Consider the following 20,179-nt stretch of genomic DNA (forward strand, 5'->3'; position numbering starts at 1 on the left):
TTAAAATAAATTTAAAAAATTAATAAATAAAATAAATAAAATTAAAACTGGGCAAGATGATTTTTTTAGCATTGCAATATTATACAAGTATATGTTATTTATAATAACAGAAGCTATGCTTCAACATGTATGCAAAGTTACATGAATCTATAAGCATGTGTTATTGCCTATGTTCCATTGAAAATGAAGATACATAGCTGATACAGTGATATGTGACATAAACTGAGGAAGTTTCAGGATGGCTTCCAGTTCCTCCAATTTAGCTACTAAAACCAGCTAAAATCTGAGGTATTCATTCTAGACTTCTTATTATCAGTTGAGAAAGAGCAGATCCTCTGGCCCTAAAGAACAAGCTACCTGGTCATAATGTATGTGGCTAAAATAAGAGAGATGAATTACCTGATAATGGAGTGATTCTTTTAAACTTGTGGACATATAAAAATAAGTAAGCTTAAATCACTCTCAAAGGTCTTCAATGGGAGCATACCCTAAGTATTACAAGTTTTCTTTCAAAGGCTCCATTAAGAATATACACCCATGAGCATGTGCAAAACTCAATGAAGTTTAAATGTGTTCAGAAGTGGTACATTTTTTCCCGTTTTAAACGACAGTTACAGACTGGGTTGACAAATAAAACAGAAATCAGGTGAATTGCACAAAGATAGAAGCCCATTTCTTTCCACTTTTACACTGCATTTAACCTGCATCTCTGTAGAAGTATACTGACTCTTTAGAGATATAAATCAGAAGCAGTTTCATAAAAAAATAGGTGTGTCAATTTTTTGGCTTTGCCACTGCTTTGTACATTGTTTGGCACCTCTCTAATCTGGAAATCTTTCTAAAGCATCTATTCAACATTCCTACTCTGCTGGTATGTGTAATGGAAAAAGAACTGGAAAGCAAGCAAAAACATTCACTCAGCTATTTAGTGCAGGATGTCAATGAATTAAATAAATTCTTAAATGACACTACATAGTATATTATTAATTGATATTTATCTGGAAAGCTAGTGAACTCTGAATACCTCTGAAGTAACAACCCGATCTTCAGCATTGACATAGAGTCATGGTAGTAATTTGAGCAGTCATATAACAGTTAAGCCATTTCATTTCATCTCAAACTTCTTTTTTCTTTCTTTCTTTTTTCTTTTTTCTTTCTTTCTTTCTTTCTTTCTTTCTTTCTTTCTTTCTTTCTTTCTTTCTTTCTTTCTTTCTTTCTTTCTTTCTTTCTTTCTTTCTTTCTTTCTTTCTTTCTTTCTCTTTCTTTCTCTTTCTCTTTCTCTTTCTTTCTTTTCTTTCCTTCCTTCCTTCCTTCCTTCCTTCCTTCCTTCCTTCCTTCCTTCCTTCCTTCCTTCCTTCCTTCCTTCCTTCCTTCCTTCCTTCCTTCCTTCCCTCCTTCCTTCCTTCCTTCCTTCCTTATTTTTTTTCTTAATTGCATAACAGTTTAAGAAATAGTGATACATTGATTTACAGCAGGTGACTAGTAACGCTCACTTGAAACTCTTGTATAGTCTTCTGAAATGTGATGTTTACGATAACATTTTGAACCATTGGCTTTATTGATACAGGTGGAACATTTATTTTTTTGTTGATAATATCATAGGAGTATCTCATCAGTCTAACGTTACTTGTAGTCATTTGTGATGATAATAAAGTCAACTTTTCTTGTAGTACCATGAGCAAGAAGGTGAAAAGGAGAAAGTCAAGAGGAAGGTAAGATTCCATATCTTTCAAGTAAAAAGGGATTGTGAACCAACCTAGAAGAAAGAAATTTTAGGGGGTAATGATGAAGGATTCCAGAAAGAGATTTATACTTAATTTCTATAATGCTACAACTTAGCTGTCTTGTATCTTCAATTAAATAAAACAAATACTTTTGTACATCCATTCACATTTGTGTTTATTATTTCTGGTGGATCGAGGTCATTCATACTTGGAATTTACTAAGCATTCCAGAGTAGCAGAAAGATACTGAATTAACCAGAGAAAATGTTAACACATATTTATCTAGTTTTCTGTGTACTGATTAACAAGAGACTACATGTAACCATTTTCACACACTATTTTTACAAATATTCTTCTACTAATTTACCATCTGTGTGTTGCTCTTTTATTATTATTATTATTATTATTATTATTATTTTATTTTATTTTGTTCCCTTTGGTATACATTTATGAGAAATAATTGGAGCGGTAAAAGCTTGAGAAACTCTGCCTGGCAAGGAAACCCTCCCTCACCCCTTCTAAGGCAAGGAAGATACCTAACTCAAGACAAACATAATTAACATGTATGTGGATTTTAGCAGCAAAAAGGGAAGGAAAGCTGCTAAAATTATTGAAAAATAAATAAATAAAAATAATTCTTTGTGATTCCTCTCTCAGGACAAGTCTGAGTCAGCAGATGTATTTTCTTTTTGTGTCAGACATCTCTGCAGAGGCGTTATCAAAGATGGGAAGAAGAGGTAACTGTATCTCAAAACTCTTTTAAAAGAGCCTTGGGTTCACTTTCACCTGTAACACAAGACTTTCCCTATATTTTTAGGTCTTCATCCTGCAAGCTGTTCTACTTGAGTATTTGAAGCCAATAAGACTCCATACAGATACTCACAAATCGCATGCATAAACAGATGTTGAATACAGTTTTATTTTTATGGCTCAGGTTCATTTGCAACAGTTCTTCTGAATCCATATAGTTACTGCAACCCTAAAGACAGAGACTGTTTTGTCAGATGCATGAATTCAGCACTCCATGAATTCTTATAGAATCATAGAATCATAGAACATCCCAAGTTGGAAGGGACCCACAAGGATCATCAAGTCCAACTTCACACAAGTCTACCCAAAAATTAGAATCCAAAAATCAGTCAACAGCATAATCACGGAAGTACAATCAATCCCTGAGTATTTTCCCTCTTCTCTCTCCCTAACTCAACTGCACAGATATTTTCCCTATATTCTCAATAGATCTCTTCATCCTTTGCATCCTATACTGCAAAATTCATGTAATCTGCTGCAAAACTACATCAGGGAGATACCGAATACAGGAGGACACCTTTATCATCTTGCATGGCATCAGGATAACTGGCCACCAATTACTAACTGTGATACTGGCTTTTCAGCGGTAACTCATTCCTCTGTCACACTGCATATGAATTTCACAGCGAAAGAAGCCCAGACCATCAGCAAGCATGAATCAGCATAGCTGTACTGTTTATATCTGCTGAAGGTTCAGTATAACATTAGCAAACCCTCTGATCATAGTTATGGAGTGACCTCAATTTTTTAGACATAGTTTTGGGAGAAAATTCCTTAAAGTGAAAGGTATCCTAACAGTTCTCAAACTTGAAACCGGTTGTGTTCCCTCCCTTAGTTGGAGTTATAAACCAATGCATGTCAAACTTCACCGGAGATGCAGACCTCTGTAGGTTAAATTTAAATTTCTCAAGTGTTTTTTGTTGTTGTTTTGGGGGCTTTGTTGTTGTTTTGTTTTGTTTTGTTTTGTTTTGTTTTGTTCTGTTTTGGTGGGGTGAGGTGTTGGGTTATCTTTCTTTGACCTATTTTTCAAAATTCCCCTGTAAGCTTTCAGAATTCTGCAGAATATGGAATAAAAAGTAATGTTTACCTATATTCATAGTTGGGTGAAAGCATAGTTCTTCTACATGTGAAAGACCTTTTCCAGAAAACAGCAGTAATTTTAAAAGACTCTGGTAGTAATACCATATTTAAGACTATACCCAAAACATAGAAATTTAGTGATATTCTCTAAGTATGCTTCTGATCTGCAACAATGAAGGTTACAAATAAAAATACTATAATTCCTTACAAGTAAAATGTCCTAAAGGACTTTGATGGAAATTATGCTCATGTGCATTCAACATCTTATTTCATTTGAGCGGGGACTCAGGATGCTTAAATATGAACACTGACATAGGGAGTTGATTGGGTCCCAAGAATAACAATTAAAATTGTGTGATAGTATCCTGAGTGTTGAAAAAAATATCCCATACATTACTAAAAAGTGCTTCACTGAAGGTTTTTCCAATCGAACATAATGGATGCTCAAATACATTTTATTCTGCATTTGAACAAGTCGAGATGACATGTTTTCTTAGGGCTCTTACCATCCCCCTCAACTTTCTCTTTTTGTGTGATTTATACTAAATTTTCTCTGTCTGTGGAGCTACAGTGGGCTAACTCACATGAATGAGTTGAACAAATAAACAGTTGTTTGCTGATGAACTAGCAAAAGTATTCACAGAGGTATTTAAATACAGAGAGGGAGCCAGAGGTAAATGGAGACATAATTCTCCCTCTGTTTCTCTCCCATGACCCTTAAAAAGAAGGAATTCTCTTTAAAATTTCAAAAAGAGGTCTTTGGGTGGAAACTAAAGACAAATATTTTCAACCCAAACAGTAACATTCCTGAGTGTTATAAGGACCTGAAAGAGGGCCCATTGAGCTGGTCTCAGTATTCCTTCGTGCCTTCTATAATTATGATGGCTCCTTTGCCTGTCTCTTTCTTGAATTAAAAAGTTTTCTCATTAGCTGTTTGAATGATACTGAAAACCACAGCCAAGCAGTTCTGGGAATTGCTGTAAACATAAGCTCTGTTTTTGTGTGTGTGTGTTTTGTTTTTGTTGTTGTTGTTTTTCTAGAAATGTAGTAAATATTTTTCTATGTATTGAGAACATTTAAATTGTATAGCTACATGAAAGATCAGACTTGCTAAGAAGAGCCATTCCAGTACATAACAAGGAGTTTAAATACAGACACATATACACAAATTATATAACCACTGCATTATACATAGCTTGTTGTAAAAGACTTCTTTTAGACTTCTTGGGGTGAGTCAAGCACTTTTAGCTTTTTGTTTTGTTTTATCTGTGAATACACATGGAAGAGAAAGATAATTTAGAAGCTGTGAAATGTTTGTTAGCAGCTATGGCTTGGATACTGTAAAATATTATTTAATGTTTATTACAGCATGTGGGCTTAAAAAGCTTTCATAAACTGAACACATCTACTTTACCAGGACTGCTTCACAAATAAAAGCATGGTTTTGAAATAACCTCAATTGAATTTAACCTCTGTGTCCACTGAAGTGTAGCATCAGCCTTACAGTTCTAGCATGGCTTCCATGGGGTGAAAGAGTTGGCTTTTATTTTTTTTTTAATTGGAGGTACCGACTGAGAGCCCTTTCCTAACTGAAATGTGGAGATAAATCTGGCTTTTTTGAGGGAGCGCAGCAATGAAGAATTCAGGACATTTTCAACTCAGGCGTACAGTCAGATCCTTGCCTAAAACCTGTTGAAGAGTCTGCCATTATATCAGAAGCTACAGAATGAATACATTTAGTTCATTTGTTTACATAGGGGCCGTGTGGTAAGATACAACTATGACATCAGTGATGTGACTCTGGGAAATTTATTTTTACTTCTAGCATAAATATCTTCACTATTTATTAAGGGAGAAAAAAAAATTGCGATCTAGTAGGGATTTATATGTTCCTTCATCTTCTTCCTTATTTTGTTGATGCAGAACTCATTAAAAAATAAAACAAGTAAACGTGGATTTCATTTATTTATTTATTTTGGATACCAGCTGATAAAAGTTAATGAAACCTTGTGGATGACAGTATGCAGACCTTACCTAATTCTGTCCTACATTTTACTAATTCCCCACAGGTCTAGGCAGGCAGATACAAGAGACTTAGACAATACCATTAAACATCCCACAAAAATGAAGAATAACTTGCTGAGACTAGTATTGTCAGATTACAGAGCTTAAAGCTATTGGAACAAGCAAGCAAAAAAAAAAAAAAAAAGCCTCAGTAACCTGCTGTAACCAGGACATTTGAAACATGTTGAACACTGATTGCTGAATGTTTAAGCATGCAGTGGAAATATGATAGTTTACTCTTATATCTTTTAAGTACTTTGAACGATTTTTCTTCACAAGTATTCTTCCCTACCTCAAGAGCAAGAAACCCTTCAAAAAAATTGTAACAACCAAGTTATACCAAATGAAGTTGTCTATTCAGTGTTTGAAATGCTTGTGGCTACACATGATTTTTCAGTAACACCTGTAATTCAGTAACACCAGCAGTAATTTCATTTGTTTGTTTGTTTTTGTTTTTTACTTCCGTGCATTTCAAAATCCTATGGGGAAATTCTCTGGGGAACTTCTTTCAAAGTGGAAGCACAATGCAACTTTGTATGTGCAGTCAGAGCCAAGGTGGCCTTGCAAGGGCCCTGGAGGCAAGCTGTCAGATCAGTGACTCTAGGATGTACCTTCAGTCGACATAGTGTGTGGTATGCATGGAACTCAAGATTTTCTGACCCTGTGACAGAAGCATGCCTTTGTCATTATCCTACACAAGCAATCACCTTGCAGATTGCTGAAGAGAAAGTGAAGAAGAGTTGGGTAACTTGTAAGTATCGTAAACAGGCAGTAGAGCTGAGGAGATACAAAGCCACTGCTCTTTCAAACATAATTTTCTGAAATAATATTTGGGTTATGCTTTCAGGAAACCTGAAGCTTGACCTCCATTTGCGTGAACACTTGCACTGACAAAATGAATAATTGATACAAGTATGAGCGCATGTATCTTTCACTAACCAAAATTAAGATGCATGAATAAGTGTTCAAGGGGAAATGTTTTAAATATACTAACAAAAGTGAAAAGGAGACAGGGCATCTGAAAGTGACTTCGTCATTCCAAGTTCAATAGACAGAAAACAAACAAAGTGAAGAAGATATTTTTCTACTGATCACATCATCCAGTTTTTCTCAGAATGGAAAGGATTTCTTTGCAACATCTGAGAATAGGATTGGGAATAGTGTTCAGCATTACATCAAGTCAGTGTATTTATTTGCATAATGCACTTGTTCTTACAGCATAAGGTTGTGTCACTCACTCATGGCTGAGTTTTGTCACAGAGAATCCAATCTTGTCACAGAGAAGCCAATCCTGGCTATTCTAGCTCAGGTTGTAACATGCAGGCTCATGTGCTGAATTGCAAGAGGATGAACTTCATCTAATGTTTCTTCAAGCTTTTAATCTGTTTGTACTGGTTAGTAGTGTGTTTATAAAATATTATTTTAGTTCACGGTTTCTCTAGGGCATTGCTGATTTACTTCTACTTGAATGTCAAACTTCAGGAAAAGAAAAAAAAAAAAGAGAGAGAGAGAGAGAAAAAAAAACCCTTTTTATGAGGTTCCTGGCATATTTATTCATATTTTTGAATTTCAGAATTGTTCATAAAAGTATGATAGCAAGCATCTGGTTTAATTCTCACCTTGTTAAATATGGTTATTTTCACAACAGAAAATATTAAACAGTTTTGTTCTTATTGTTTCAGCTTTCCAGTTTTATTTTGCGCATTTTCCATAGATCTTCTAATTAGTAGTTTGAATGTAATAATGCCATTGGATAAAAGTATCTTAAAGTCTAGGAAAGTTTATAATTTGACTCCTATCAATAAAGGTGTTTTACAGAATGCAAAATTATGCTTTAGGACCTGACCCTTAGGCTTATGATATAAGCAGTTGAGTTTTAACATATTATGTCAAAGGAACAACTTGTTAAAAGAGGGAGGAGAGATTCCTTTGTGTACGGGCAGAAATAGGAGGGGAATAAAAGGCATGTATGAAAAAAAGCATATGAAAGGAAAGCTTCAGTTGGGAATCATGGGAATCATGATTTGAAGAAAGAGAGTCAAGAGGAAAAAAGTAAGGACAATACTTTAGTGAAAAGCTAGTCTGAACTTGAAAGGTGAGGTGGAGAATTCTGAATTCATTGCAGATGAGGAGATGAAGCAACTAAAATATTTTGAACACCATTAGATATTATTAATTTTCCCCTTTGCATGATGTAGCAAAATGAAAACAAAAGAAAAACCTCAGATAGTGGAAACAGTTTAAATAGCTTGCTCAGACTGGATGAAATAGGCTAATGGCAAATAAAGAAGTAGCATTTCTCCTGGTGCTATTAAAGTATATGCCCACATAGAGCAGGGACTGCTTGCACTAAGCTGTACATTCTCCATTTTCTGAAATTTGGTGTCAACAGCATTGTTAAGAGTAATGACTTGCAGCTGGTTTATTTCACTTTATTTTAAAAGTGTGCTCCTCTTTCTGTCATACTCCCCACATTAAATAAATTATTTCCAGCGCAAGCATATGCTCTTTATCATCAAGGGAACAAGAGCCCCAAATCTAAATATAAATCAATGCTGAAGCAAAAAGGAAGGATATTGTGTTAGTTGCCCATAAAGCAATCAGGAACTGTGGCAGATATAGGCCCAATCATAAAGGTCATTGCACAAAAACAGATCTCTACAGATACAGGTGATGCCACCAATTTCAAAAGGGTTTTATAAACTCACAGAGTTGCCCACAAAATCATGCTACAGATTACATTTAAAGGACTGATAATCACAACTTCTACACATCCAGTATTATCCTTATCTCTAGTTACTAATGGGTTTATTTTCCCATCATATGCTTTCTACAATGAAACAATGGGGTTTGTGGATGAGGAGTAAGCAGTTCTTTAGAAAGGCCTGCTGATGCTTTCTCTCACAATAATCTGGTATCCAAGTTAGGAAGTTGGGATGGGTGGACAAGGACAAGAAGAAGAGTAAAAAATGGTTGGATGATCAGACTTAAAAAATAGTTGTCAATAGGTCACCTGAACTATGTGGAGCCTGGTAACAAGTGGAGTACTGCAAAGGTCTATTAGAGGACCTGTCCTGTTTAACATGTTTACCCATGACCTGGAAGAGACATTGGACTGCACTCTTGTCAAGTTGGCAGATGACACCAAACTGGTAGGATCAGTTGATATGCTCGAAGCCTGGGTTGCCATCCAGAGGGACTTAGACAAGCTGGAAGAATGGGACAAGTAACCATAACCTCTCTCTCACTCCCCCTCCTCAAAAGGAAAAGGGGAGAAAATATGATAAAAAGGTCTGAAGGGTTGAGATAAGGAAAGGGAAATCACTCAACAATTATCACCACAGGCAAAACAGACTCAGCATAGAGAGTTTAATAAAATTTGTTACCTGTTACTAACAAGCTAGAGCAGAGAGAGACTAAAAACAAAAACAAACAAATTAAAAACACCTTCCCCCTATCCACCCCCTTCCATCTCCTTCTCCTGAGTCGCACAGGGGAAAGGGGAATGGGGGCTACAATCAGTCCCTAATGCTTCATCTCCACCACTCCTTCACAGTCACTGTCTGCCCCTGATCCACACGGTGTCCCTCCCACGGGATGCCATCCTTCCCGAATTGATTCTGTGGGGGCTTCCCACAGGCAGTTGCTCTTCAAGAACTGATACAAATATGGGTCCATACCACGGGTTCCATGTGTCAGGAGCAAATTTCTCCAACATGGCTCCCCCATGGGCAGCAGCTCCCCCCAGACCCCCTGCTCCTACCTGGGCTCTGCTCCACGGGCTGCAGTTCCGGCCCAGGGCCTGCTCCTGGGGGGGTTCTCCATGTGCCGCAGCCTCCTCCAGGCCACATCCACCTGCTCCACCAGGGGCTCCTCCACGGGCTGCAACGCGGAGATCTGTTCCACAGCTCCATGGGCTGCAGGGGGACAGCCTGCTCCACCAGGAGCCTCTCCACATGCTGTAGAGGAACTTGTGCTGCGTGCCTGGAGCACCTCCTGCCTTCCTTCTGCACTGACCTTGCAGTCTGCAGGGATTTTCCTCACTCCTCACTCTCCCACCTGCTGCTGTGCAGCAGTTTTTTTTTCCTCTTTCTTAAATCTTCTCTCACAGAGGTGTGAACAACATCGCTTATTGGCTCGGCTTTGGGCAGCAGTGGGTCCTTTTTGGAGCCATCTGGAACTGGCCCTTATCTGATATGGGGCAGTTTCTGGATTCTTGTCATAGAGACCACTCCTGCAGTCCCCCACTATCAAAACCTTGCCATATAAACCCAGTATAATAAGGAAAAGACTATATAAATAAAAAGAAAATTTTTAACAGAGTTAGGAAATGACAGCAATGTTTGTGAAGGACTTCTGTAATTATTAATTCCTTATACAGCCTCCCAAGAAAATTAACCCCTGGGCTTTTAGAAACTAAAAAGTCTTATAGAAACCAGAGCAAAAACTTGATTTCAAATGAAATCTTCAGGAATAACGGTATCATGTAGAATAACTCAAGTTAATAAACCAGTAAACAGACTAGTGGAGTCAAATACATAATTGTCATTCGTGAACCTCTTAGAGGGTATGGTGTAGATCAGACTTAGTCTTTGCGTATCACCCAAGAAAACAGCTGGTTAATATTAACAGCACCCCATATATAGCAATATAATGCAAATAGAATGAATCAATTAGCATCTGAGTCACATGCTGCATCTATATAGAAGGCTGATGAGCTTATAGATTTTTTTATGGTTGGGATCATCTGCTCTTCTTTTAAAGCACTACAACAGCAATCTGTTTAAAGCCCCAAAACAAACATTGTGCATTATCATACTGTAAATTGCTTCAGTTGATCAGATACAAAAAGCAGTGAGAGACACACTTAATGAAAAAGAAGGAAGGAGATTGATAATGGAGAGAGAAATATTAGTTCCCAGCACATAAGTGGATATTTAATAACCCTTTTTTTTAGAGGTATTTCATTTTATCATACCAAAACCATACAACTGAGACGTGCTGAGTGCAGTTCCTTGCTAAAGCAGTGACCATTTGTGTTTTTTTGATTGCTTGAATATCATTTATACAGTTCCAAAGCATGCAGATGCATCATTAATTATTACTGATAATGTGGAAGTGCTCAGCTTTTCCAGGTGTTTTCCAAATACCTGATATGGCAGATTCCCAGAAGCTAAGAGCTTCAAATGGACAAAACAGATTGTGTAGGGAAATGGGATGGAAGATAGTCACTGAGGGACCAGGTAGGAAAGCAGGCAGACCTCCTGTTAGTACCGATTATTTCCTCTACCCTGCAGTTTGTTTTATGAATGTAAACTGACTTTTCAAATAAATACATAAATAATGAAATGAGATCTATTCCCCAATAATTTTCCAGCCAAGTTATATTTAACAGAATAAGACATGCATTAAATGAGTACACAGCTTCCCAGTTCAAAAACTTGGGAGTTTTGTGTGTTTTTTTGTTGTTGTTTTTTTTTTGTTGTTGTTGTTGTTTTTTTTTATTTGTTTGTTTTGGATTGTTGTGGAGCTTTTTTTCCCGTTTTATACAAAACTCTGTAGAAGAGATATGTGCAGAATATTTTTCTGCATCTCTATAAATGAAAGAAGTTTATAAAAGGAGTGAAAATACAATGGTTCAGGCTGGGGCTCAATAAAGGAAGTATGGAGTTAATGGAGTGACATTAGGAGATGCAGTGTAGCTAGATCTTCCTAAATGTTTTCTGTGACAAATCACGATGTGCTTCATGAGTGCACAGGCAACATTATGAAGAAAGTACGAGCAAAACAACCTGGCCAGGAAGTTGTCAGTCAAGAAATTGACCTTGTAAGAAAGGATGTATTACTTGCAAGGAATGCATTGGTAATGCATCGATAGAAAAAAATAGTTCTGCATAGCATATGTAGTGCCTAGGTGCCTACAATGAGTAGGTGCAGGGAATGGGGAAGAACCAACAGAAACAAGTCCTTGTTAGGGTGCAGCACTGTGTTAATGCACTGCCCCTCAGGGCCTGTGAAACATACAAATTTCAGAATGCTCTACAGTGACAATCAGGATTAGACAAACTCTCATGTATCACTAGTTTTGTCCATTTCTAGGAGATGTTGAGTTAATTTAATGCATCCTTTAATAAGGATATAGCATGTTAACTAACTAATAGCATGTTTTCCAGGCTTTGAGCAACCTCATCTAGTGGGAGGTGTCCCAGCCCATGGCAATGGGATTGGAATTAAATGATCTTTAAGGTCTTTCCTAAACCAAATCATTCTATGATTCTATGATTCTTTTCCTATTTGTACTTTGAAGAATCATTCTAATCCTGAAAAGTTGTTCATACAGGACTCACCTTGTTTAAGAACCAGCTGAAAAGCAAACTGAAAACTTGGGCTTTCGCTGGCCTGATTGATGAGCAGCAGATTCCCTTGGCCAATAGCACTGGAGTAGGAGCAGCATTATCTGGCTGCTCTGGATAAACAAAAAGGCTGATGTAGGCTTTTTTAGTTTACTCGATGTCTAGCAGTTCAGATGTTTGACCAGTAGGAATGGTAATAACCCTAGAAATCAAATAGCATAATCTTCATATAGCCAAGAACCACATACATTAGGCAGTAAAGATCAGAAGGAGCACTAAGATTAATTGGAGGTAAAAGATGACAAGGCTGACCTGAACACACAGGTTGTCCCAGTGAGGGGTGGTGAGGGGGCCTCAGCTAGTCCAGCTGCTTTGTCACCTTCATAGCAAAAGGGACTACCTAGCAGTTGCCTGCACCAGCATAACACCAACACATTTTCATTCTACCCCATGAAAATGTTACTCCCAGGGTGAATCCTTTCAAGCCTGACCTGGGATGAGTTCTTTAGTCCAGGAAAGTTCCCTAAGGGAGAGATATCCAAAAACATCTTACAACAAAGGAGTCATTGCTAAGTTAGTGTTATGAATCTTCTTTAAATGCAACAATAAAAATAGACATTGGAAAGCTTCTAAGAAACAGGAAGATAAACATGTATACTATCATTCCCAGTAGATAAGTCAGAAGATTGCCTGAAACAGAAATTAGTTTCAGATTTGATACTTGGTTAGAAAGGCAATATCAACATTCAGGTGTGATGTAAGATTGTCCAAACATAGCTTTCATTAGTAAATTAACAGATTTAAGCTTTTTTCTCACTATTTGCCAAAGCTTTCCTTCTTTTCCTTTCCCTTTCCCTTTCCCTTTCCCTTTCCCTTTCCCTTTCCCTTTCCCTTTCCCTTTCCCTTTCCCTTTCCCTTTCCCTTTCCCTTTCCCTTTCCCTTTCCCTTTCCCTTTCCCTTTCCCTTTCCCTTCTCCTTCTCCTTCTCCTTCTCCTTCTCCTTCTCCTTCTCCTTCTCCTTCTCCTTCTCCTTCTCCTTCTCCTTTTCCCTTACCCTTTGCCTTCTCATATTCATCTCATGGTTAGAACTTGTGTTCCTCCTTGGTCAGTTATGCTATAAAATATTCCCAAGAATTTATTTTTGCTTCAGCATTGGCTTATGCTGAGTCACCTCAGCACAGAAAGACTGCCTGGCAGCCTGACTGGTAGGAGGATCTGGAAATTGCTTGTCAAGTTAAAAGAAAGTCCTCTATAAGTTATATTTGGCTATCAACTCTATGTCTGACACTGGTGATACAGGTCTAGACGAGCATATTTTGCACTCATGTTCCAAATCTGAGGTCATAACATCTGTGTTCCTTACACTGGACATATTGCTCCATAAGACTAGTCCAATACTGATTTTTAAACAAACCGCTGTGTTTATGCCAGGAAATCATACTTTGAGGCTTAATAACACATATCTTTGAAAATCACTATATAATGGAAAATACACCTTTTCAGTGTTATCTGTATTTTTATAAAATGAGACAGAATAATAATTTTTATTGTTTTTAAAACTTTATTCTGCAGTACACAGTTCCAAAACTCTTGGAAGAAGGGGCCTTAGGACCAGTAATCTCTCCATTTCACTAGTGACTCTCTGCTCACTTTGTTTATGATCTGTTAAACTCTGCTTTTGATGAATTTTGGAGAACTTAGTAGAAGCATTTCTGTACAAAGATTTTCTGGCAGTGACAGTTGTCATCACAGAGCAAACACAGGTACTGACACACCTCTCCATGAAGAGCACTTCCATAAATTCATAAGTGTGATGTAAAAGCATTTTGGGAAAAACTAAGCAAACAAACAAACAAACAACAAAAACAAAACAAACAAACAAACAAACAGGGGTTTACAAGACTATTTAATTGCTGAAAGCTATAGAAAGGGAGGGGTAAGAGAGGAGAGTTTCTAAACATCTGAAAACATCCTCCCTCCACCTACAGAGCTCTCCAGAACAGGGAGTCTACCTGAAGTAAACAAACACATGCAGCTCTCTTTACCATTTCATCTAGCTACATTTATTCATTTCATATAGACCAATGTACTTAGTCAGATGGGTGCATCTTACATTAAATTCAGGTCCCTGAAGAACTGAACCATAAGGCTCTGGGAAAAGGAACATTTCAGGGAGAAGGAAAATGAAACAGACAGACTTAATTATGAAGTCCAGAGCAGCTGGACTGTGGCATCCTGTTTCTGGGAAGAAATTGTAAATGGACAGCCTGAGGCCAGGAAATATATTGGACTAGCACAGAACAGGGATGGAGGGATGTCTCAGAGTACCTGGCTCAGTAGACTTGGAATCAACACAGCAATCTAGTAGATGGTGTGCCAAGGGAGTGTAAATGGGCTCACAAACCTTCTCTTTCATTTTCCTTCTGGCCCGGCCAAGATTTATCCCTACCTCTCTGTTACTAAAAAAAGATTGGCCTCATTAGTCATCTTTAAAGCTCAGCTGAGTATCGGTTAGATGACTCTGGATGCTTCAAAGCTCATTATTTCTGAATACTTGGTGGCCTTTCAACATTAATACTTTCCACGTTAGTAAGAAAAGGAGAGCTAAATTAAGCTTTTGAGGAAGCTTGCTAAGTCCTTAATATTTCTGTGAACATAGACAAAAACACAATTTTCCTGCAGTTTGTCTTGTGATGGTAATGAACAAGAAAAAGTAGATTTATTTTAGCAATCATAATTATGCCATCCCCTCATCTTCACTTTCTCACCTGTTCAGCACCAAAATCATTTAGCATTGCAAAACTTTTCTGACTGATATTTTAGTGATACGTTTCCTTTGTTGGCTGGATTGATGATATATAAAACATATTAAATATATTTAATATAATAAGTGTAATATATAATGGAAAAGATACATGTAATATTTCTAAAAATACAAATTTACAAAATTTAACATTAAAAGCAACCAAATTTAAATCACAATGCATTTTTTTATATTTTGTCCATTGTATTGCATAAGTTGGTTCCGTTTGTGGTTTTGATATTCTGCTAGCTTTTATCAGACTATGATTTTGTCAATTAAGTGGAGTTATCATTTTCTTAATGCTTCCAGTATAAACCTCTATTTTCACTATTTTCTTATGTAATAGCAATAGTAATAACAATTGATTATAGAATGAAATTTGGCATGGCAGGTGTCTGTCTGCAGTAGGAAGAAATTTATTTTCACTATTTCTCTATAAATTTGATATTTTTAAATTATAGGAAAGATATAACAAGAGGTGTTTGTAGTTCTTTTTTATTTACTTTTTTCTTATGGGGAAGAAAATATTCCATGTTTAAGTAAAAGATAAATAATTTCATAACAGAAAATAATAGTTTCTATGGAAATCCCAAAAAGTTGTTTTTTATAGTTTGTGATTTTAAAACTTTTCAAAACATTTCAGAGTTAATAGTTAACAGTTCTGACTTTAGTTAACTGTAGTTCTGATGTTCTGGATTGTTCTGTTTTCCATGCATATGCCTTTCCACTTCCCAAAGTGCAAGCATCAGGAGCAATGAATTTTACAGCCTACAAAGAATATGATAGAAAATGCTTCTTTTTCCTATTTTTGTGTTGTGCCTTCCTGTCTCTGAAATAGTTTCTCCCAGAGAAGACAGCCCCTAGTGCTCTCAAAGTATTATTTTCTGAATGGCACTCCTTCTAATCTTTGTTTAGCCATGAACAAATAATAATAATTAAAAAAAAAAAAAGATCTTCCTGGTAATAAAGCACTGAAGGGACATACATACATAATTTATGCATTTCTTACAAAAAGTCACAAAAGAATGAAAATCATTTGCATTTGCAAGCTAGAAAAGTCACAGACAAAATTCAGTTTTAAACTCAACTTTGAAATGTAATTCTTGGTGACCTTCCCATTAAGACACAATGTCAGCTCCCAGGCGTTTCTCTAGTCTTCTGTTATTGGAGTTGTAAATATATGAAGCTGGGCTTGTCCCACTGGAGAACTGAGGCAAAGCATAGATCTTTTTTTCACAAACTCCATCATCCTAAGGGACATTTGGCAACAGGACACATACTTTAATAACTGAGGTCAGGCTCAAAAACTATTCTATGCATACATAGATGTCCCTGCTCAAGTAAAAAAATGATCTTTGCACCCAGCGGGGGGGGGAGGGGGGGGGCGGGGGGGGGAACCTTCTTTATCTGTCAGTTTTGCTGTTTGATTAACACAGTTTTACTTTTTACTTTAGGTTATACAAGCACCTCTTTAATAGTCTTTCCTCCTTTCCTCCACACAGTGTCTTTTCTCTGTTTCATGACAGTACTGCAAATTCCGTCTTCAAGATTGTCACGAGTTGTAAATTACTGGTGAGAAACAGAATTTGTAGTTTTAAAGCTTGTAAGTACTTTGAAGGGGAGTTCTTCCATCAGAAACTTATTGAACAGTTTCTTTGACAGTGTGGTTGTTAGCAGCTGGAGAACAGAAAGTGTGGATTATCACTGGCAAACCCACGACCAAGCATGCCTGACTGCAGTACTGATACATGACAAAAGGCAAATGGCTGTAGACATGGCTGCAGATTAGCAGAGAGTAGTGGTGGTGTATCAAGAGGGAGTCAGGAGGTGGCAAAGCACCAGAGCTCCCAGGAGTAATTCATTCATAGAGCCAGAAGTACTGTGAATCACACTTCAGCTTTGCTATTGCTGTGTGAGCAAGCGAAATTCTCCCATCATTTGGAGACCAGTAGTATCCAGGCTTTGTTTTTGGAAACCTGTAACTGGCACATCCAGTCAGATATTGGTTTTGTGGACCTTCTGAAGCCACTATTTTAGAATCTCTGTTGCTTTAATGAAGAAATCTATTGAAGAAGTTTGCAAATATTTTAATTTTATTGATTCATCTAGTACGTTTAATAGATTTTTTCCTCCAATCATGCTGTTCTGAATTGACTTTATAATAAGATTTAGTTCAGAAAATCATTGAGCTATTATGTATTTTTCCCTTTTGATCTCTTACAAATGCTACTGTGATTTTTTTCTTTACTTTACATTTATTTATTTATTTATTTATTTATTTTCCCCACAGAAAACCAGTTGGATAATGAAGGCATAGAAAAGTCTTGCACAGAGCTTCATTTCTTTTCACAAGCAAACTGGGTTATTCTATCAGTTCACTCAGGTTGAATCTGATTATCTGATTTTACTGACCATCCATAACACTTTCCTTGGGACATGTAACAAAAACCACTGGAAAATGTCAGGTAATATGCCAAATATGCCCACTGGTCCAGCACTTTGTAGAAACTTCTTTTCTCCAAGCACTTGCTGAAGTTATAGATTGAATCTCTGGATACTTTCAAATAACACAAAAATATTAAAGACTATTTAGAAATTATTGGGTGCCATCATTCTATTTTATGTAATTTCTAAAACAAATATACTTTGGGTAGTGTCACTGGGAGTTCTGTAATATAAGAGTTAATATGCTATATTAAAATGTGTAGGCAGTGGGAAATAAACCTTTCAATTTAAGAACAAAACATTAGTACAATCATTTTATTGTGAATTACTTTGATGTTTTGTAATGCATTTAAATCTAATATGCTGAAAGTACATTTCCATAGTTTATGAGGAAATTTGCCCTTTTTTTCTTTTCATGTTTCTTTGCATCTTTTACATACAGCAGAAAAAGAATCTAACCAACCTCCTAAAATGCAATTTTACCAACTTTTGACCTCCCTTAACTACAAACCCCACATGTTCAGCAAAAGTGTTGAGAGAAGATCTAAGTTTTTTCCACCACTTGAATGTCCCCAGGACAATCTGAGAGTTGCGTCTGGACCCATTTTGCTATTAATGGATATTTCCTTGAGGAATAATCTGAGGATTGTAGAAATGCAAAGGTTTGATCTACCCTGTTGAATGTCTATTGTCAGGAAGGCAGCATTAAGGAAGAAAATTAATTGGCAAGCTAAGCACATTTAATATGGTATTCATTCTGACTGAGGACCTTGCCTGCTACTTCACTATCTCTGTTATTGTAGATAGCATTTGCTCATGTTGAATCTTCTTACATTTAGTACATGGTATAAAACAAGATGCTGGTAATACCCTTTTTTTTTTTTTTTGTAGTGTCTAGTGTTGTTAACAGTGCTTCCTGAGGGCTTTGAAACTACAGTTCCCTAGCACGTCTGTCACTAAGACATATGTGCAACATATCCACCATTATACATTATGCAAATCCTAGTAGAGAATTTGCTTGTGTTTTTTATAGGTAAAAGTTAAATAACAAAACTAAACCTATTTTTCCTCCTATCTGTTTCAGAAATGGGATATATTTAAAATGGCAGGGTATTCCATAACGTCAGTGAGGGGTCTTTCATTTACCCTTGTGTTCTAAATCCAAGTGTATTCAAGTCCCTGTCTGTGGGGATTTTGGACTGGCAGGGTGATCTTGGAAAGGTAACTTATGCATGTATATTGCATATAGAAGCTCTCAGTCATTGAATCTTCTCTCTGCATATGGGTTTCTGTCTTTGACACAAAGAGGAGGACTAACTGGTATCAAAGATTGATTGACATACTTAGATGATCACTTGCTGACTCTGATGAGTTGGCATGTAAGTGGCAGCAAAGAGAGGTCTCTCTTGAAGTTTAATGTATGCAGTATTATAGGGCTTAATATTGTTGTGTTCATTAATCACTCATTTGTCTTTGAATTATTTGTCTGTTCCTCTTTTTTCAGTTTTAAAACTGTGCTATGTTTTGCAGGGGTAATGGAGTGAACTTATACAGTTCTTGATTTTCCTCTTAATATATTAGAGCCCAAAAAGTAGATTACTAATATACGAATTCCTTCCCTTCACAGAGGCATTACACCTAGGAACTGTTGGTGTTAAGGAGAAGTATTTGTATCCCCACAAGAAGAATAAAATTCTTGTAATTTCTAGGTTTCAAGGAGTGTATGGCAAACAGTAGCAAAACTTTTAATTTAGAAGGATTTCCTTGGTTGCTTAGTTTTATATTGGTGACTCTAATGACCAATTAGTAGCTTAATTCTAACTGTAATGAGTACAAATGAAAATTTCCTTAGTACTTTGGCTGATCATTTAGCTAGTTAATAAAGTAGTTTCTAAACTGCACTATGTTTGGAGAATGAATGGATCCTTCTTTCCATATTCTACTCATTTCTTGAAAAAATGGACAGATAATCAGATCACATACAAACTCTCCCCACCCGATTCCCAATAAATAAATAAATTAATTAATTAAAAAAAAAAATTAAAAACTAGTCTTGCTGCTCTATTCCACATCATTAATAAAAGTTCATCTTTCCAATGCATCTGCTAAATATAGTTTTGTGCTTTGAATGTATTGTTTGTAGAAGGATTCCAAAGAAATTTGAGGCTGCAGAAGGATTTCTGGTCTCAAATCAAGCTACTGGAAACAATTACCCATCCATTACAAGTAACAGGCAGCAAGAAATCACAAACAATGGATACTTTAAGTTATAAAAAAAAAAAAAAAAAACTATTTTAACAGAGTTTTATTGCTTATGCTTTAAAAATAAAGCTCTATAATGTTCTTATTAAACTCTGAGGAGATAAAAGTGGCTTATATAAATTTATTAATAATAATAATGAAGCAATTACAAAATCAAAGACACCACAAAGAAAATACATTTTTATTTTAGGTACATGGTTCATTTATGGACCTTCATGAAAGGTAATCAGACACTCTTACAATGAGAAGCACAACGAGAATTATTGTGAAGGTTTTTAACCTATTTCTTTTGGGAATGCAACTTCCTATAACAATCTAGAACACAGGAGCAAGTTCTTCCACATCAAAAGGAAGTATGTTTGTAAACAGTTTGGTGTCACTAAATGGTATGTTTTTTCCTGTTTTTTTTTTTTTTTTCCCTTCTAAGAACTCCTAAGACTTCAATATTGCATATTTTACTTCTGGAAATGTCGTAAAGTTAAGGAGCATTGAGGATCCTGCTTTCCTCTCTTTTATCATGTATTATGTGATGTTTTATACATTAGAGGAAACTTTAATATAATTAATATTTGTACATATTTCCTTCAGGATCATAAAAATGTTTAATACTTGAAATTTAACACCTGTAAATATGTTTTA

General features: G+C 36.3%; 1 long non-coding RNA gene across 1 annotated transcript; it reads left to right on the forward strand.

The window, feature by feature from the left end:
• Positions 1–1,623: 1,623 nt before the first annotated feature.
• On the forward strand, positions 1,624–19,561 carry LOC308186572. The gene is made up of 3 exons (XR_013944112.1): positions 1,624–2,461; positions 16,336–16,405; positions 17,124–19,561. It is a non-coding gene; the product is annotated as an uncharacterized lncRNA (long non-coding RNA).
• The last annotated feature ends 618 nt before the right edge of the window (positions 19,562–20,179 follow it).

The sequence above is a fragment of the Anser brachyrhynchus genome, assembly GCF_964034855.1.
Source record: "Anser brachyrhynchus genome assembly, chromosome: 1".
In the NCBI taxonomy this organism is placed as follows: domain Eukaryota; kingdom Metazoa; phylum Chordata; class Aves; order Anseriformes; family Anatidae; genus Anser; species Anser brachyrhynchus.